The sequence below is a fragment of the Gymnoscopelus braueri genome (assembly GCF_963280865.1).
Source record: "Gymnoscopelus braueri genome assembly, chromosome: 16".
Classification (NCBI taxonomy): domain Eukaryota; kingdom Metazoa; phylum Chordata; class Actinopteri; order Myctophiformes; family Myctophidae; genus Gymnoscopelus; species Gymnoscopelus braueri.
Window position 1 is genome coordinate 16,907,295 of NC_137616.1, and position 14,168 is coordinate 16,921,462.

The window sequence follows — 14,168 nt, forward strand, 5'->3', positions numbered from 1 at the left end:
CCCCCCCTCTCTCTCTCTCTCTCTCTCTCTCTCTCTCTCTCTCCCTCCCCCTCTCTCTCTCTCTCTCTCTCTCTCTCCTCTCTCACTCTCTCTCTCTCTCTCTCTCTCTCTCTCCTCCCTCTCTCTCTCTCCCTCTCCCTCTCTCTCTCCCTCTCCCTCTCCCTCCCTCTCTCTCCCTCTCTGTCTCTCTCCCCCCTCTCTCTCTCCTCCTCTCTCTCCCCCTCTCTCTCTCTCTCTCTCACTCTCTCTCTCTCTCTCTCTCTCTCTCTCTCCCATCCGCATCGCGAGACTAGGAGTAGAGTGACCTCATCCTCCTGCGAGGCGGAGCGAACAGAGCTGCGACCCGGTGGCTCCAACTTTTGGATGAACTTCGAAGTTGAACACAGTCGTGAGGCGGACGGTGTGCGTGTGTGTGTGTGAGACTGTGTGTAGAGAGAGGAGTGTACTGTACATACACGAAAAGACGAGACCGAGAGACGGGCGAAGAGAAGAGCTTTTACGGTGATATTTTGAGAAAGCCGAAGGTGTTTTATTTTTATTTTTATTTTTAATTTGAGCAGCCGTGACAGACGGACGGGTTGGACAGACACGGACCTTTCCTCTGTTTGTGTGTGTGTGGGGGAAAAACGCCGAAGTGGAAAAAGGTGAGTTCGGTGTGTGTGTGTGTTGTTGACTGCACTCTGCAGGCTTTCTTCTAACGACAGTGCATACTTTGTCTTGCGCCACAAACATAGCAGATCTACAAGCTCACAACGCGTCGCATCCGCGACGCGTTGTGAGCTTGTAGATCTGCTATTTTTGGCACGCGACACCCACAGGGCGGCGCTGGTTAAAAAGAATGTTGTCATTTTTTGACAGCAGTGAAAAAAAGTGAATTGTTTGGTCAGTACATAAAAGGACTTCAGGTGAGGGTTGAAAAGTAGTTTTTAAATCTTTGCATCTTGTTTTCTTATTTTGTCACATAACGTTATTCTATTCACTATTGTTTGTTTCATTCTTGTGTGGATTTAAACATAACGTTACCTCACCAATTTATCATGACTGACTGCCCCGGATAGACAGGAAACCTTGTAATCTGATCAAACTAAAGTGATGTTTATTTTGGTCCCTCTCTCTCTGCCTGATGGGCTAGTGTAATTTGGATGTGTAATTTGGGTGGTTGACTTGCAGCCGTCTTGGTTTCCTGTCATTCTCTTTGCTTGTTGTTTGTCTACCTTATCACACAAAACACAACAAAGTGGCATCTGACAGACCTTATTATTCCTGTGCAAACAGGGACTTCACTTGCGCAACACACACACACACACACACACACACACACACACACACACACACACACACACACACACACACACACACACACTCTCACACAGGCAAACGCTGTACTGTACTTTGTTTTCTGTCATGTATTGATTTCACTGGCGTTCCCTCCAAATCAGTGCAGCTACTTCACCATGGCTGTGTGGGGGGCGCTGTTGCTGCTGCTGTTTGTAGCCTATGCATTCAGCTGTCATAGGTTATTTCCCTTTGGTTTTTGTGGATATTCCCACTACACCATGTTATGTTACAGTAACAGTTCTAGGCTTTTAAGTGTACAGCACAATTTATATGCCTTATTACAGAGACCACTGCACTCAAGCTACTTGCAGCTGCAGGGTAAGAGATTTTAGTCGCTCCATCAGTTTGCTAAATGGCTTACATCTTATGTAACCAAATTATATTTAAATAGTAATGTGGTATTGTCATCAAACAGAGCGATTTCCTCAGAGGGTACTCTTGCTTGTACTTCAGTTAGTGCTTTTTCCCACATTCAGGCTGCCTAAAGATGTGTTTTGTTCGTATTGTCCCCCAATAATACCCATAGTCATGTTGATTTTCTACATTGTGAGTGGGTAGTGGACCCCCTGGAGTTTCTAAAACCTGTGGAGCCTCATGCCCCTGGGCTTCTAGCCTCAGCCCTCCAGCCCGACCCCTCACCCCTGGCCTTCATTGTATGCAATCATTCAACGGAATTAATAGTGCCACTCTGTGGGTACAGTTTTGACACAAAATACAAGACACAGACACAACACATAATACAAATTATTATGTGTTGTCCATTATAAATAAATGGACTTGTTCGTCTCTTCTCCACTCATTTAGAAGGGTTTTTTGTGGATCAAATTCTCAACTCAAAAACGTTACAAATTCATTCAAGTGTGTCACACAGATTTTCAACTGTGTCGGAAGGCTACTCCACCCCCCCCTGCATCAAAAACACTCGCATCGTGTGCACGTGAACATCTCATGCCATCATAAGTCCTCTCCACGTCGGAATGCCAAGGCTGAGCCGACCTGGAAGCCGTGTCGCATTTTACAGTCTTTAAGTAGCCTATTGAAAGGGAGTGTGTAGGTGGATGTGCACATGGCGTGCAACACGTGTAGCTGAGAGGAAGCACGGGGGAGATGGGAGAACAGAAATGAGGGAATAAAAATGTCTTGGGGGTTGGTTGACAGTCAGCCAGAGGATTATCAAACAGCTTTTAGGATGTAGATGGAGCTAAAGTTATCTCTATAGGTGTTCCTGGATTTAGCAGCAGGAGTTTGGGGGGGTAGGGGGGGGTAGGGGGGTGTTGGTGGTTGGAAATGGTCTCCCATCAGAAGTGATATTATCTGGTGTTTTAAATAAAATAAACAAGCCCAGGGGCTGGACTTGAGGTTTAAGTCCTTTTTGAGTGCACTGGGGCCAGGCCTTGCTCATTAATTCGTAACGCCTCTAACATATCTAACCCAGGCCCTAACTGGGACAAGCAAGGTTTTTTTGGCAACGAGTACAGAGAGCGAACTAGCTGGCAAAACACTAAGTCAAGAAAAGGGGGGACATTTCGATCTCAGGACTCCCCAGCGTGCACCTTCCCGGTCTCTCGTCTGCACGCAATGGAAAGTGACCGTGGCAGCCAGGTGCTGGGAAATGGGGTATCCACTCAAATATGACACCAGCAGCATCACTATCTAGTATCTATCCCCCCCTTTTCCACTCTTGATGCCTCGTCTCTCACTCAGTCTTTTATTACCCTCCACCTCCTACGATCTGGTTTTCAGTCATCACTGACATTTACCTCTCCTCCAAGTCCTCTTTTCCTTCCTTTGGGACTGCCGGCCAAGATGCCGGCCAATATGACTGACATTATCATCATCTTTGTCCACTCTGCCTTCCTTCTCACTCCGTCTCTCTCTCTCTCTTCCTTTGTACTCCACTTCTTTGCTATCTATCTTTCTGCCTCTCCTCCCCATCTTCTGTCTGGCTTCCTTGCGTTTGCATTCTGTCTCGCTGCATTACAGCAGACAGGAATGAGAGTTCCTTCCGGCAGCAGATGTTGCAAATCTCGGGGTAGGGTCTGTTGTCTGAGAAGTATCACAGACAGTAAGCCCACTTAACCACATGAACCTGCCTGGCGTCCCTAGTTTGGGCATGTCAGTAACAGTATAGGTGGAAATGTTCAAATATTTTCAAATGCCAGATCTACAAGCTCACAATGCGTCACATGGTGAATCGTGACGCGTTGTGAGCTTGTAGATCACTTTTTTTTTAACTATATGAAACATATATACATATATACTATATGAAAAAATTATAGCGATTATCTCAAATAATTGCGATTTAGGTGATTATGTAATACTTGTGACTGGCCTACCAACATGTGGAAATGGCATAATATTGACTATTGTGTAGTGTTGGTAGAGGTATGCACTAGTGCTGGGCAATTAATCGAAAATATATTGAAACCGATATTTTGAACCAATAATCGACTTATGACCGAATAACCAAGACGAAAGTTTTTTTTTGGGGATACAAATTTTGAATAGATCTTTTATAACCGACCAAATAGATTAGTCTGATTAATCATTACATTACATTACATTACATTACAGTCATTTAGCAGACGCTTTTATCCAAAGCGACTTACAATAAGTGTATTCAACATAGGTAGGGAACGAAAACTACTAATCACCAGAAGTCTTTAGTGCATTTTCTGCAAAAACAAGCAACCAAGAGTATACCTAGCGCTAAGGTAAAAGTGCAATATATCAGCTACCTATTTCCTTAAACAGATGAGACAAAATAGCTAAATCAAATGAGCATGAGCTAAAACAAATCACTTAAGCCCTGTATTATAGTTTGTTGTACAATGGTGGCAAAAATATAGAAAATAGCCGACGTACAAACAAGTTAGCAACGTGTCACGATGCAAGTTCATGCAACGCGTTGTGAGCTTGTAGATCTGCTATTTTCAGTTTTGTTTTCTTTTAATAATCATTCATGAATTGGAATTCAAAAGTTTGGACAGTATTGTGATTGTCATATCTCCCAGCCCTAACTAGTATATGCACTCAACTGGGTAGCAGTCTTTTTAGTGGCAGTGATGGAATAGGCTCCACTTATTTGAAGCATGACTGTCATATTTTGGCGCAGTCAAGTAACGTTTATTTTAGCTATCTTATATAAGGCCGTTCTTGTCTGTACCCAATGTCTGCTGTAGGATGACACTGTACGTGGCTCTTGGGAGGAGTGTGAATGTGAGTTATATTCATATTGAATAAATCAACTAGTAAGCGTAGACTCTAAATTTAATTTGAAGGATCGCTTTCTCGGGAGATCTATGTGTTTCATGTTTTCACTGTCGAAAATTGTTTACTTCCCGAGTAATTAGGGATCGACCCAGAAAACCCTTGATTCATCTGGTCCTGCTACCTCTCTTTACAACTGCTCTGTACGCCCTAGTTTGGTTTTAATGACGTGACTGAATAAATCTTTTTTTTATATATTTTTGATGTCTGAATAAAAGTAATTTAATAATGGTCTGTTTATGTAGCAACAATATATGGGGCCGAAGCTGTGAATGACGTATTTACACCAGCATGGTCCTTTTAAATTAGCTGAAGCATACAGATAAGTCGCTGATTTGCTGATGCGGACTCTGCTTTGGTCTTTTGAAATGTTCTAGTTTTAGCATCATGATGGTACATAAAATAATTGTTGTTAATGTAGCCTGTGTTCTTTTTTTTTTGTCCTGTGATGAACCACCCGTACAGGGGGGCTGTCATCAAAGGTATTTCTATTTTTAATGAGTACACCAATGCAGTCTGTAAAGCAGTGGTTCTGGTTCCCAAACTATTTAGCTCAAGTCAAATGTATTTATAAAGCACATTTTAAAGGGATATTTACTCACAACCCCACGCAACCCCTCGCATATTTACTTGCAACCCCACACAAGCCCACGACCCAAAATTGGGTCCCGACCCAGTGTTTGGGAAACACTACTGTAAAGGGCCTCATTGTGATGTGGTCAATGTCTTTTCATGTTGGAGGCTCTTTATGGCCAGTTTAATAAGAAGCTGTTGCAGAATCTTCAACGTAATGGTAAAAAAGACAAAAGACAAAGAGTATACCCAACCCTTTATACCGGTGGTTCTCAAACGTTTTCATGTCAAGAACCCCCAAATTGATATGTCTTATTGTCTTTGGCCACGGACCCCCATCTGAAAATACTTTGCGCAAGATTTGTGTTTTCAACATTGTCAAATAGATGATCTATTTAAAAATAGATATATACATCAGCTATCTGATACCTGACATTTTGCTGACATTTTGCTGAGGACCCCCTGGAACCCCCTCAAGGACCCCTGGGTGTCCCCTGACCCCACTTTGAGAACCACTACCTTATACAGTAGGGCCCCAGAGCACAGAAGATTCCATGGCAGTTCCAGCCAGTAGTTTATGAGATGTTTTATGGGACCAAAGTGTTAGACAGACGGAACAATGTTGCCATCCTTAATAGAACCCCGCCACTAGTAACTAAATACAAAAGCTCTTCTGCCTCTTATCTGTGATGAGCTTACTAGATCCAACACACAAATATTACAAAACAAAACAAAGCACTGTGACCGGAAGTTCACCTGTGTTTTCCATTATCACTTTGTTCATGAATAAGGGAGCAGGTGTTATTGAGTACAAGGACTATATTTCTGACGGTGGTAGTGTTGGTCATGTGCCATTATTACAACAAGCATTCTGTTTTTAATTAGCCATACACGCCTCGCTGAGTAGCACATTTCTTTTGAACTCCGTTTCCACGTTTGAGCCAAGGACAAGACGGAAGCCCTGTTGATGCTTCCTGTATGTCAGGGCCCTTTCATACCAGTCAGTCATGGAAAAAAGGGAGAAATAGCTCAGCTTATTACGTCAACCGATCGTCAAACCCACGTAAAACGAGGGACTTAACCCATTAAGACCCGAAGCCGATTCTACAAATGTCTTCTAAATCTCAACAGTATTCTGAAAAAGAACGTATGTTTCTATATCGGCGTTTCTCAAACTTTTTCATGTCAAGGACCCCCAAAATGATATGTATTTGGCCGCGGACCCCCATCTCAAAATATTTTGTTCCAGGGACCCCCAGAAGCAAAGATTTGAGTTAAAAATGTTCGCTTTAAAACAAATTATTCAAATATTTGCACACATTTTCACGATTTTTCAAAAATAGCAGATATTCAAGCGAGTGCCGCGCTATGAGCTTGTAGATCTGCTATTTTTGAGTAGCCAAAGTGTAAATGAATGCTTTTTAGCTCAAATGAAAAAGTGACACAGATGCGTTCCCGGTCTTAAAGAGTTAAAAGGCTATATTTTCCATGCATAGAATCTTCCCCCTTTTCTGTATGTCTATCTACCTCCCCGTCTTTCTCCCTGGTGAAGTAACGGCTTAATTGGGGGCTTGTTAGAGGGGATTATGGGCCGGCACATGAAAGCAGAATGGATTTAAACATTTTTTTTTTTTTAAAGCCCAGATTTCAGCTGTGACATGCGAGCAAGAAATCTATAAAAACATCACTGAACAATGACAAGGCAGGCTAATCCGTGCAGCAGCAAATGGGAGGAACATACAGTAATGTACAGATGGTGTGGCCTGCGAGCGAAAAACAGCCGAGATATTATGAGCAACAAAGCTGAATTGCTCTCAAAAAGAAAGCTAGTGCTGCTCATAAGCCTAATATAGTCTACACACCAGGGTGCGAAATTAACATCAGCCTCCAGCCAGCCGACTGCTGGAATAATTGTAATGTGCCTGGCATGTTTGTCTACTCCACAGGCCACCGTGGCAGGTAATCAGGCGTCATTTGGAGATGCTGTTCCATTGTAACACATCTTGCTAGTTTGTGAACTTTTTTTTGGATCAAGGTCTGGTCGGCAAAAAAACAAAAAACTTCCTTGTTGGTTTAACTCAGGGAATGTAGACTGCACCCTTTACAATCTCTTGGGATGAGCTCTACACGCGCACATACACACACGTACACACACACACACACACACACACACACACACACACACACACACACACACACACACACACACACACACACACACACACACACACACACACACACACACACACACACACACACACACACACACACACACACTCTCAACTCATGCCATCCCACGTACTGTAAATCTTCACCCCTAAAACATAATACGGAGCATTGCTGAAATTCCCACCAACTGCCTGGTCATCTGTTTTCCACGCAGGCAAAGCTGTCAGAGTGGGAGCGATATCTTGATCACTGGCTGACTAAAGGATGGCACTGGCTCCCAAGGCTGCTATTAGTAATGGATGTGCTTTTCTGACCCCATGGACAGGACATGCTAAATTGCTGCTGTACCTCCCCTAGGCCGTTTTGAGAAGTGTGAGCAGCTGCCATGCGAAAATGATGCTAATCATTAGTAAGCTATTATAGAATTACTAAAAAGTATTTTCAAGATGTGATGTGATTTGATCTCCTGAATGATATCTCCCCAACCAGTGCAATCATTCCACATGCAAATTGTGCTTTGCCCTCAAGTTATTTGCCTTTGTTTAATGATTTCTATGCAACCTGAGATTATTAGTCATATTTTTTTATGTCAATAAATATGTCTGCTAGAGATGTAGTGTTATCCCTACGGTAAATGTAGAATTATTAATATTTGTGTACAAAAGGCCAGTAATCATTGCCTTCAGACTATATTTGTTACTTATTTTATGTTGTGGCATGTTGAGGAATTCTTAATTGGCTGATGTCACCATGACCTACTCATGTCACCATGACCCACAGACCAGGTGTGGTCAATTAGTGATCAGTGCCTGATGCCTGATTAGAGCCTGCTGTATGAATAGGTTGCATCATTCTGTGTTAGTCCTCTGTTGGAGAAGCATCTCAGTAGTTGAAGTTCTGTTTGTTTTCCCCCTTGGACATTTTGTTACCTAGTGTGCGTGCAACTAATTGTGAGTATTTGTGTTACATGTCTTTTAATCACTTTGCTATTTGTTTATGCAAATGTTGTTTGAGTTTAATATTTCATGTAGCCTAATTTTGGATTGTTCTAAACTGATGATTGTTTGGTTAAGTCATATGTGAATGCTTTTATTTCCTTTGTCATCAGAACCACACACATGTACAGAAAAGGGTGGTGAAAAGTGGATGTGGGTGTGAATAAATCTTCATTGAACGGACGTCAATTTCTGTGTTTTTACTGGACACTCTGTGGAGGTTGCCACCGGTTGAGCAATCAGCTCCTAAGTTTAATTATTCAAATAGAACATTCTTTACATGGTCCTTCGAACCGGATAGGGCAACTTCTACAGCGATGTCTGACTCTGAAGAGGAACACGAAGACAGGACTACGCGTCCCCGTCGCACAACTCGACAACCTCGTTACCTTTCAGAGTATGAGACTAATCTGAGACAGTCACCCACATCACATCACCACCCCACCGAGGGAAAACGACATACCAACTATATGCCTTCTGACATTGACCAGCAATCGATGAGAGCCGTCATGGAAGAGAACGATAAGTTAAGGCATGAGCTACATGTAATATCAGAATGGCGGAGGTCCCCTTCTGCTCCATCTCATCATCAATCCAGTTCACATCGCCAGCAGAAATGCAGCGACAAGGACAAAGCCGAATCCTCCTCTGCATCAAGTTCACCGCCGGTCTCACAAATAGGAGAGACGTCTACAAGAGATCCCAATGATCCGCGTCATCCTGAGCAGCAGCTGGTGCAACAAAACAGAGAGGACACACGACAAGCACCGCAAGAACATGATGAGGTTGATGACGTAGCTGGAGAGCTTGAAGGAATGGGATTGATGGATAGTCGACGCTACAACCGTAACAACGCTGAATACGGTAACCGTCGCTATGCACAACAAAGTCGCCACAATGAGTCGTCTCATCGCCATCATTATGTCTCACCTGACCGCCACCGGGCTGAATCATTCAGGTCCAGTCAGCGCAACACGCGCAGACACCATGATATGTCCCCCGAAGGTCATTATTATGACCCACATTACCAACGTTACAAAGAAACGCCCTCTCGCTCATATTATGGGTCACCTGACAGCTATAAATATGATCGCAGATCCCCTGACTATTACCGCTACAAATCCCATAGTAGCCGTCCTCGCTTACCAGCTGATCGCAGAACACGTGAGCAGTCCTACTCTCCTGTTCGCCGTCGCCACCGTCCACCACCAGAGCAGGAGCCAGTTTATCGAGGGCCAAAACCAACGATTCCTGACTTCAAACATGAAGACCCTCGGGAATTCGCAAAGTTGAAAGTTGCTCTTGAAAACCTACTTCCTGCAAAGGCTACAGAGTGGTTCAAGTTTCAAATCCTGTCCGACCATCTGAAATTGGAGGAGGCTTTGCTCATTGCCGATTCCTACTGCAACAGTAGATATCCTTATAGTGACACCATGGAGGCGCTCACAGAGCTGTATGGCCAACCTCACCAGCTTGCACTTCAGCGGATCTCCAAGTTAATGGAGGAGCCCAGTATCAAGTCTGGTGACACCAGAGCCTTCCGCAGTTTTGCTCTTAAAGTGCGTGCGCTCGTAGGCATGCTGGAGCAACTAGGCCGTGACGGACAGACCGAACTGAAGTGTGGTTCTCACGTTTCCCGGCTCCTAGCCAAATTGCCCCATGACCTAAGAGCTAGCTTCAAGAGGTGCGTGAACCCTATCCGAACCCCCATCCCAACTCTGTTCGACTTAGCAGACTGGCTAGAATATGAGATGAGGGTGCAAGTTGACAGCACGCAGTTTGTTAGTGGACCAAGCAAGGAACACCAAAGCTCCAAAGATCAGTGGAAGGAGAAGAAGCCTCAATTCAAAGCGACCGTTCTACATGGCAGTGAAGTAAGAGGGAAACCTGAAGCCAAGGGAGGAAAATCTGAGGGAAGGGAGCAGCCTAAGGGCAGATATGAGACAACACCCTCTGAAGAGGGACCACAGGAGAAGTCCAAGAAATTCTGCCCATTCTGCAATACTACTCAACATTATCTGAACCAATGTGCCAACTTTCAGATCCTCACCAAGGAACAGAGAGAAACCTGGATCAAGTCAAACAAGAGGTGTTTCAGGTGTGGCAGAGAGCACCTGTCAGCTCAATGCACCCTGAAGGCTAAATGTAAGAAGTGTGACAAGCGCCATCTAGAAGTCCTTCACGAGGTCAACAGTGGCAATGGGACAGTGAATGTCACAGCCCCAAGCTCTGCAGCACCCACAGAGAAGCGACCAACGACTTCTACTGCCGAGACATACTATGTCGACAGGCCTAATGGTAGTAGCAAGGTACTACTGAAGATGAGCCGAGTTATACTGAGGAATGGTGAGCACTCATTGGATACTTATGCACTGCTCGATGATGGATCCGAGCGTACCATCCTGCTGCACGAAGCTGCGCTGCAGCTTGGGCTCCGAGGTACCCCTGAGGAGCTGGCACTTCGCACTGTGCGGCAGGACATCCGCATCCTCCATGGAGCTACGGTGTCATTCTCCATTACGCCAGCCAACCAGCCTCACACGACCTTCAGCATCAACAAAGCCTTCACAGCTAAGGAGCTTGGCCTTGCTCCCCATTCATATCCAATAGCCGCTCTGCAGAAGAGGCATCGTCACCTAAAAAACGTACCTCTTCAACCTATTGACTGTGCCCAGCCACTGTTGCTTATAGGATCAGACCACACGCACCTCATAATCCCTATTGAGCCTGTGCGTTTCGGACCGCCAGGAGCCCCAGCTGCGGTCAAGACCCAGCTGGGATGGGCTCTACAAGGGCCTTCACGACCCCTAAAGCATAGCCTAACCCCACAACAGTGTCTTCACGCATCAGTCACCCCTTCTGCCTCTGAGTTGTTCCACCATGTCGAAATGTTATGGCAAATGGACACAATTCCCTACAAAAGTGAGAAACAAGTCACTCGCTCTAGGCAGGATGCGGAAGCCATTCGCACACTGGAGGAGAAGACTGTCAGAGTGGATGTGAACGGAGTCAAGAGGTATGCAACCCCATTATTATGGAAGAAGAACCTACCACCGTTGGTGGCTCCGAAGGAGGCAGTTATGGGTCAGCTGCGTGGAACAGAGAAGCGCCTGGCAAAGGATCCGGAGAGAACTGTCGCCTACAACAGTGAGATCAACAAGCTTGTTGATGCAGGTTACGTGAGGAAGGTTCCCCCAGCAGAAGTAGCCGTCAGCCCAGGGTGGTACCTACCACACCATATGGTCCACCATAATGGGAAGAACAGGATTGTCTTCAACTGCTCCTTCTCGTACAAGGGTACTAGTTTGAACGACCAGCTGTTTCCTGGACCAGTGTTGGGCTCAACCCTGCTGGGTGTCCTTCTTCGTTTTCGTGAACACCCCTTCGCCATCAGCAGCGATATAAAGGGAATGTTCCACCAGGTACGACTCCTACCAGAAGATCAGCCTCTCCTGAGATTCGTGTGGCGAGACCAGCCAAGAAGCGATACCCCGCAAGTCTACCAATGGCAGGTGCTACCGTTTGGAGCTACCTCTAGTCCCTGCTGTGCCACATTCGCTCTCCAAAAACATGTGATGGATCATACTGAGCCTGGAGAGGATGTGCGCACATCAGTGGAAAGATGTTTCTATGTAGACAATTGTCTACAAAGTCTACGCACTGTTGAAGAGGCCAAGCATCTTGTCGACAAGCTCCGCCACCTGCTGGCAGAGGGTGGATTTGACCTCCGTCAGTGGGCAAGTAACTGTCCTGAAATCATCTGCCATCTGCCGCGAGATTCCATATCAGAGAGCAGTGAGCTATGGTTCACCCAGGACAGCGCCGATCCTGAAGAAGGCACCCTCGGATTGAGATGGTACTGTCAGTCAGATACGCTTCGCTATAAGCATGGAGAGACAAAGACCACTCAGCCAACCATGCGTAGCATCTACCGCACTCTTGCCAAGCAGTATGACCCACTAGGTTTCCTAATGCCGTATACAACGAGGGCCAAAGTGTTAGTCCAGAAGCTCTGGGACAAGAAACGCGAATGGGATGACCCAGACTTGCCCGATGGCCTACTGCAAGCATGGCTCTCATGGGAGGAGGAACTCTCACACCTATCCCAAGTCACACTGCCAAGATGCTACACCCCCAGTGGGTTTGACACCTCCTCGCCCCGAAGAAGTGTTCACGTCTTCAGTGATGCATCGGAGAGTGCATACGGCTCAGTGGCATACCTCCGTACGGAAGATAGCCATGGGCATTGTCATGTGTCATTCCTTGCAGCTAGATCCAGGGTGGCTCCCAAGCGGCAACAGTCAATTCCCAGGCTGGAGCTCTGTGCTGCCCTCACTGGGGCCCAGTTGGCGAGTGTCCTGAAGAAAGAGCTCACACTGGAAACCCATGATTTCATCTACTGGACAGACTCGACCACAGTCCTCACATGGATTCAATCAGAGTCTTGTAGATTCAAAGTATTCGTTGGCACTAGAATCTCGGAAATTCAAGAGCTAACCGATGCCCAAGCATGGCGCTATGTCGATACTAAAAGCAATCCTGCAGACGATCTAACTCGTGGCAAGACATTGTCTCATCTTTCCGAGAGGAACCGCTGGAGCCAAGGCCCGGCGTTCCTGTGGCAACCAGAATCGTCCTGGCCAAGAAGACCGGATGAGATGCCACCTGATGTCCCAGAAGAGCTGCGGAAGCCAGCCTTCTGTGGAGCCGTGACAGCTGACTCTAAGCAGTCCCACCAAGATGTTAGTCAATACAATACATTCCAGGATCTAGTGGACGCTACAGCTCGATCCCTTCACGGGGCGGCTCAAGACACGACCAGCCCTTCAGCCGACGACTTCAGCCGAGCTGAACTGGAGGTTCTCCGACAGGCTCAGGCAGAGAGCTTTGCAGATGATGTCGCTCACTTGCAGTCAGGGAAAACTGTCCCAGCAGGCAGCCGACTAGCAACGCTGGCACCAGAGTACGACTCCAACACCAGCCTTATTCGGGTAGGAGGTCGCTTCAGAAGATGTGACGATCTGAGTCCAGATGCCCAGCATCCAGTTGTGCTAGACTCAGCACATCCGGTCACCAAATTGCTGATCAAGCATTACGATGACCAACTCCACCATCCTGGTCCAGACCGAGTGTTTGCTGAGGTCAGGCGCCGCTACTGGATCCTCAGAGGCAGGGAAGCCATCCGTAAGTTCCAACATGGCTGTACAGAGTGCCGCAAGTGGCGTGGCAAACCTGACATTCCAAGGATGGCCGATTTACCCCCCTCTAGCCTTAGACTCTTTCGTCCTGCCTTTTACTCTACGGGGATGGATTGCTTTGGGCCCTTCCTCATTAAGATAGGGAGACGGAATGAGAAACGGTGGGGAATACTGTACAAGTGCCTCACTACCAAAGCTGTCTACATCGATCTCCTATCAAGCTTGGATGCAGACTCATTTCTGATGTCGCTGCGTCGGTTTGTGGCCCGGAGAGGGAAGCCACATGAGCTCCTATGCGACAATGGGACCAACTTCAAGGGCGGCAACAAAGAGCTGATAGAAGCCTTTGATGCACTCCAGCCATCTCTGAAAGACCAGCTAGCCACTCAGAAGATCGATTTCCGCTATAATCCTCCTAGCGCCCCTCACTTCGGTGGATCATGGGAGAGGGAGATACGATCGATTAAGGCAGCATTGTACACCACCCTCGGGGCACAGACCGTGTCTGAAGAGGTGCTGAGAACGGTCTTAATAGAGATCGAAGGCATGCTTAACTCTAAACCCCTTGGATATGTATCCTCTGATGTCGCTGACCCAGACCCGGTCACTCCAAACTCTCTGCTCA

The 14,168-nt window shown here is 46.2% G+C and overlaps 1 protein-coding gene across 3 annotated transcripts in view; it reads left to right on the top strand.

The window, feature by feature from the left end:
- Positions 1 to 412: 412 nt before the first annotated feature.
- The window catches only part of sipa1l1 (signal-induced proliferation-associated 1 like 1), a 139,333-nt gene continuing 125,577 nt past the window's right edge, over positions 413 to 14,168 (top strand). For all 3 annotated transcript variants that reach the window (XM_080453627.1, XM_080453626.1, XM_080453628.1), the window contains exon 1: positions 413 to 644. The gene's annotated coding sequence lies outside the window, so the exon portion shown is untranslated. The remainder of the gene's footprint in view (positions 645 to 14,168) is intronic.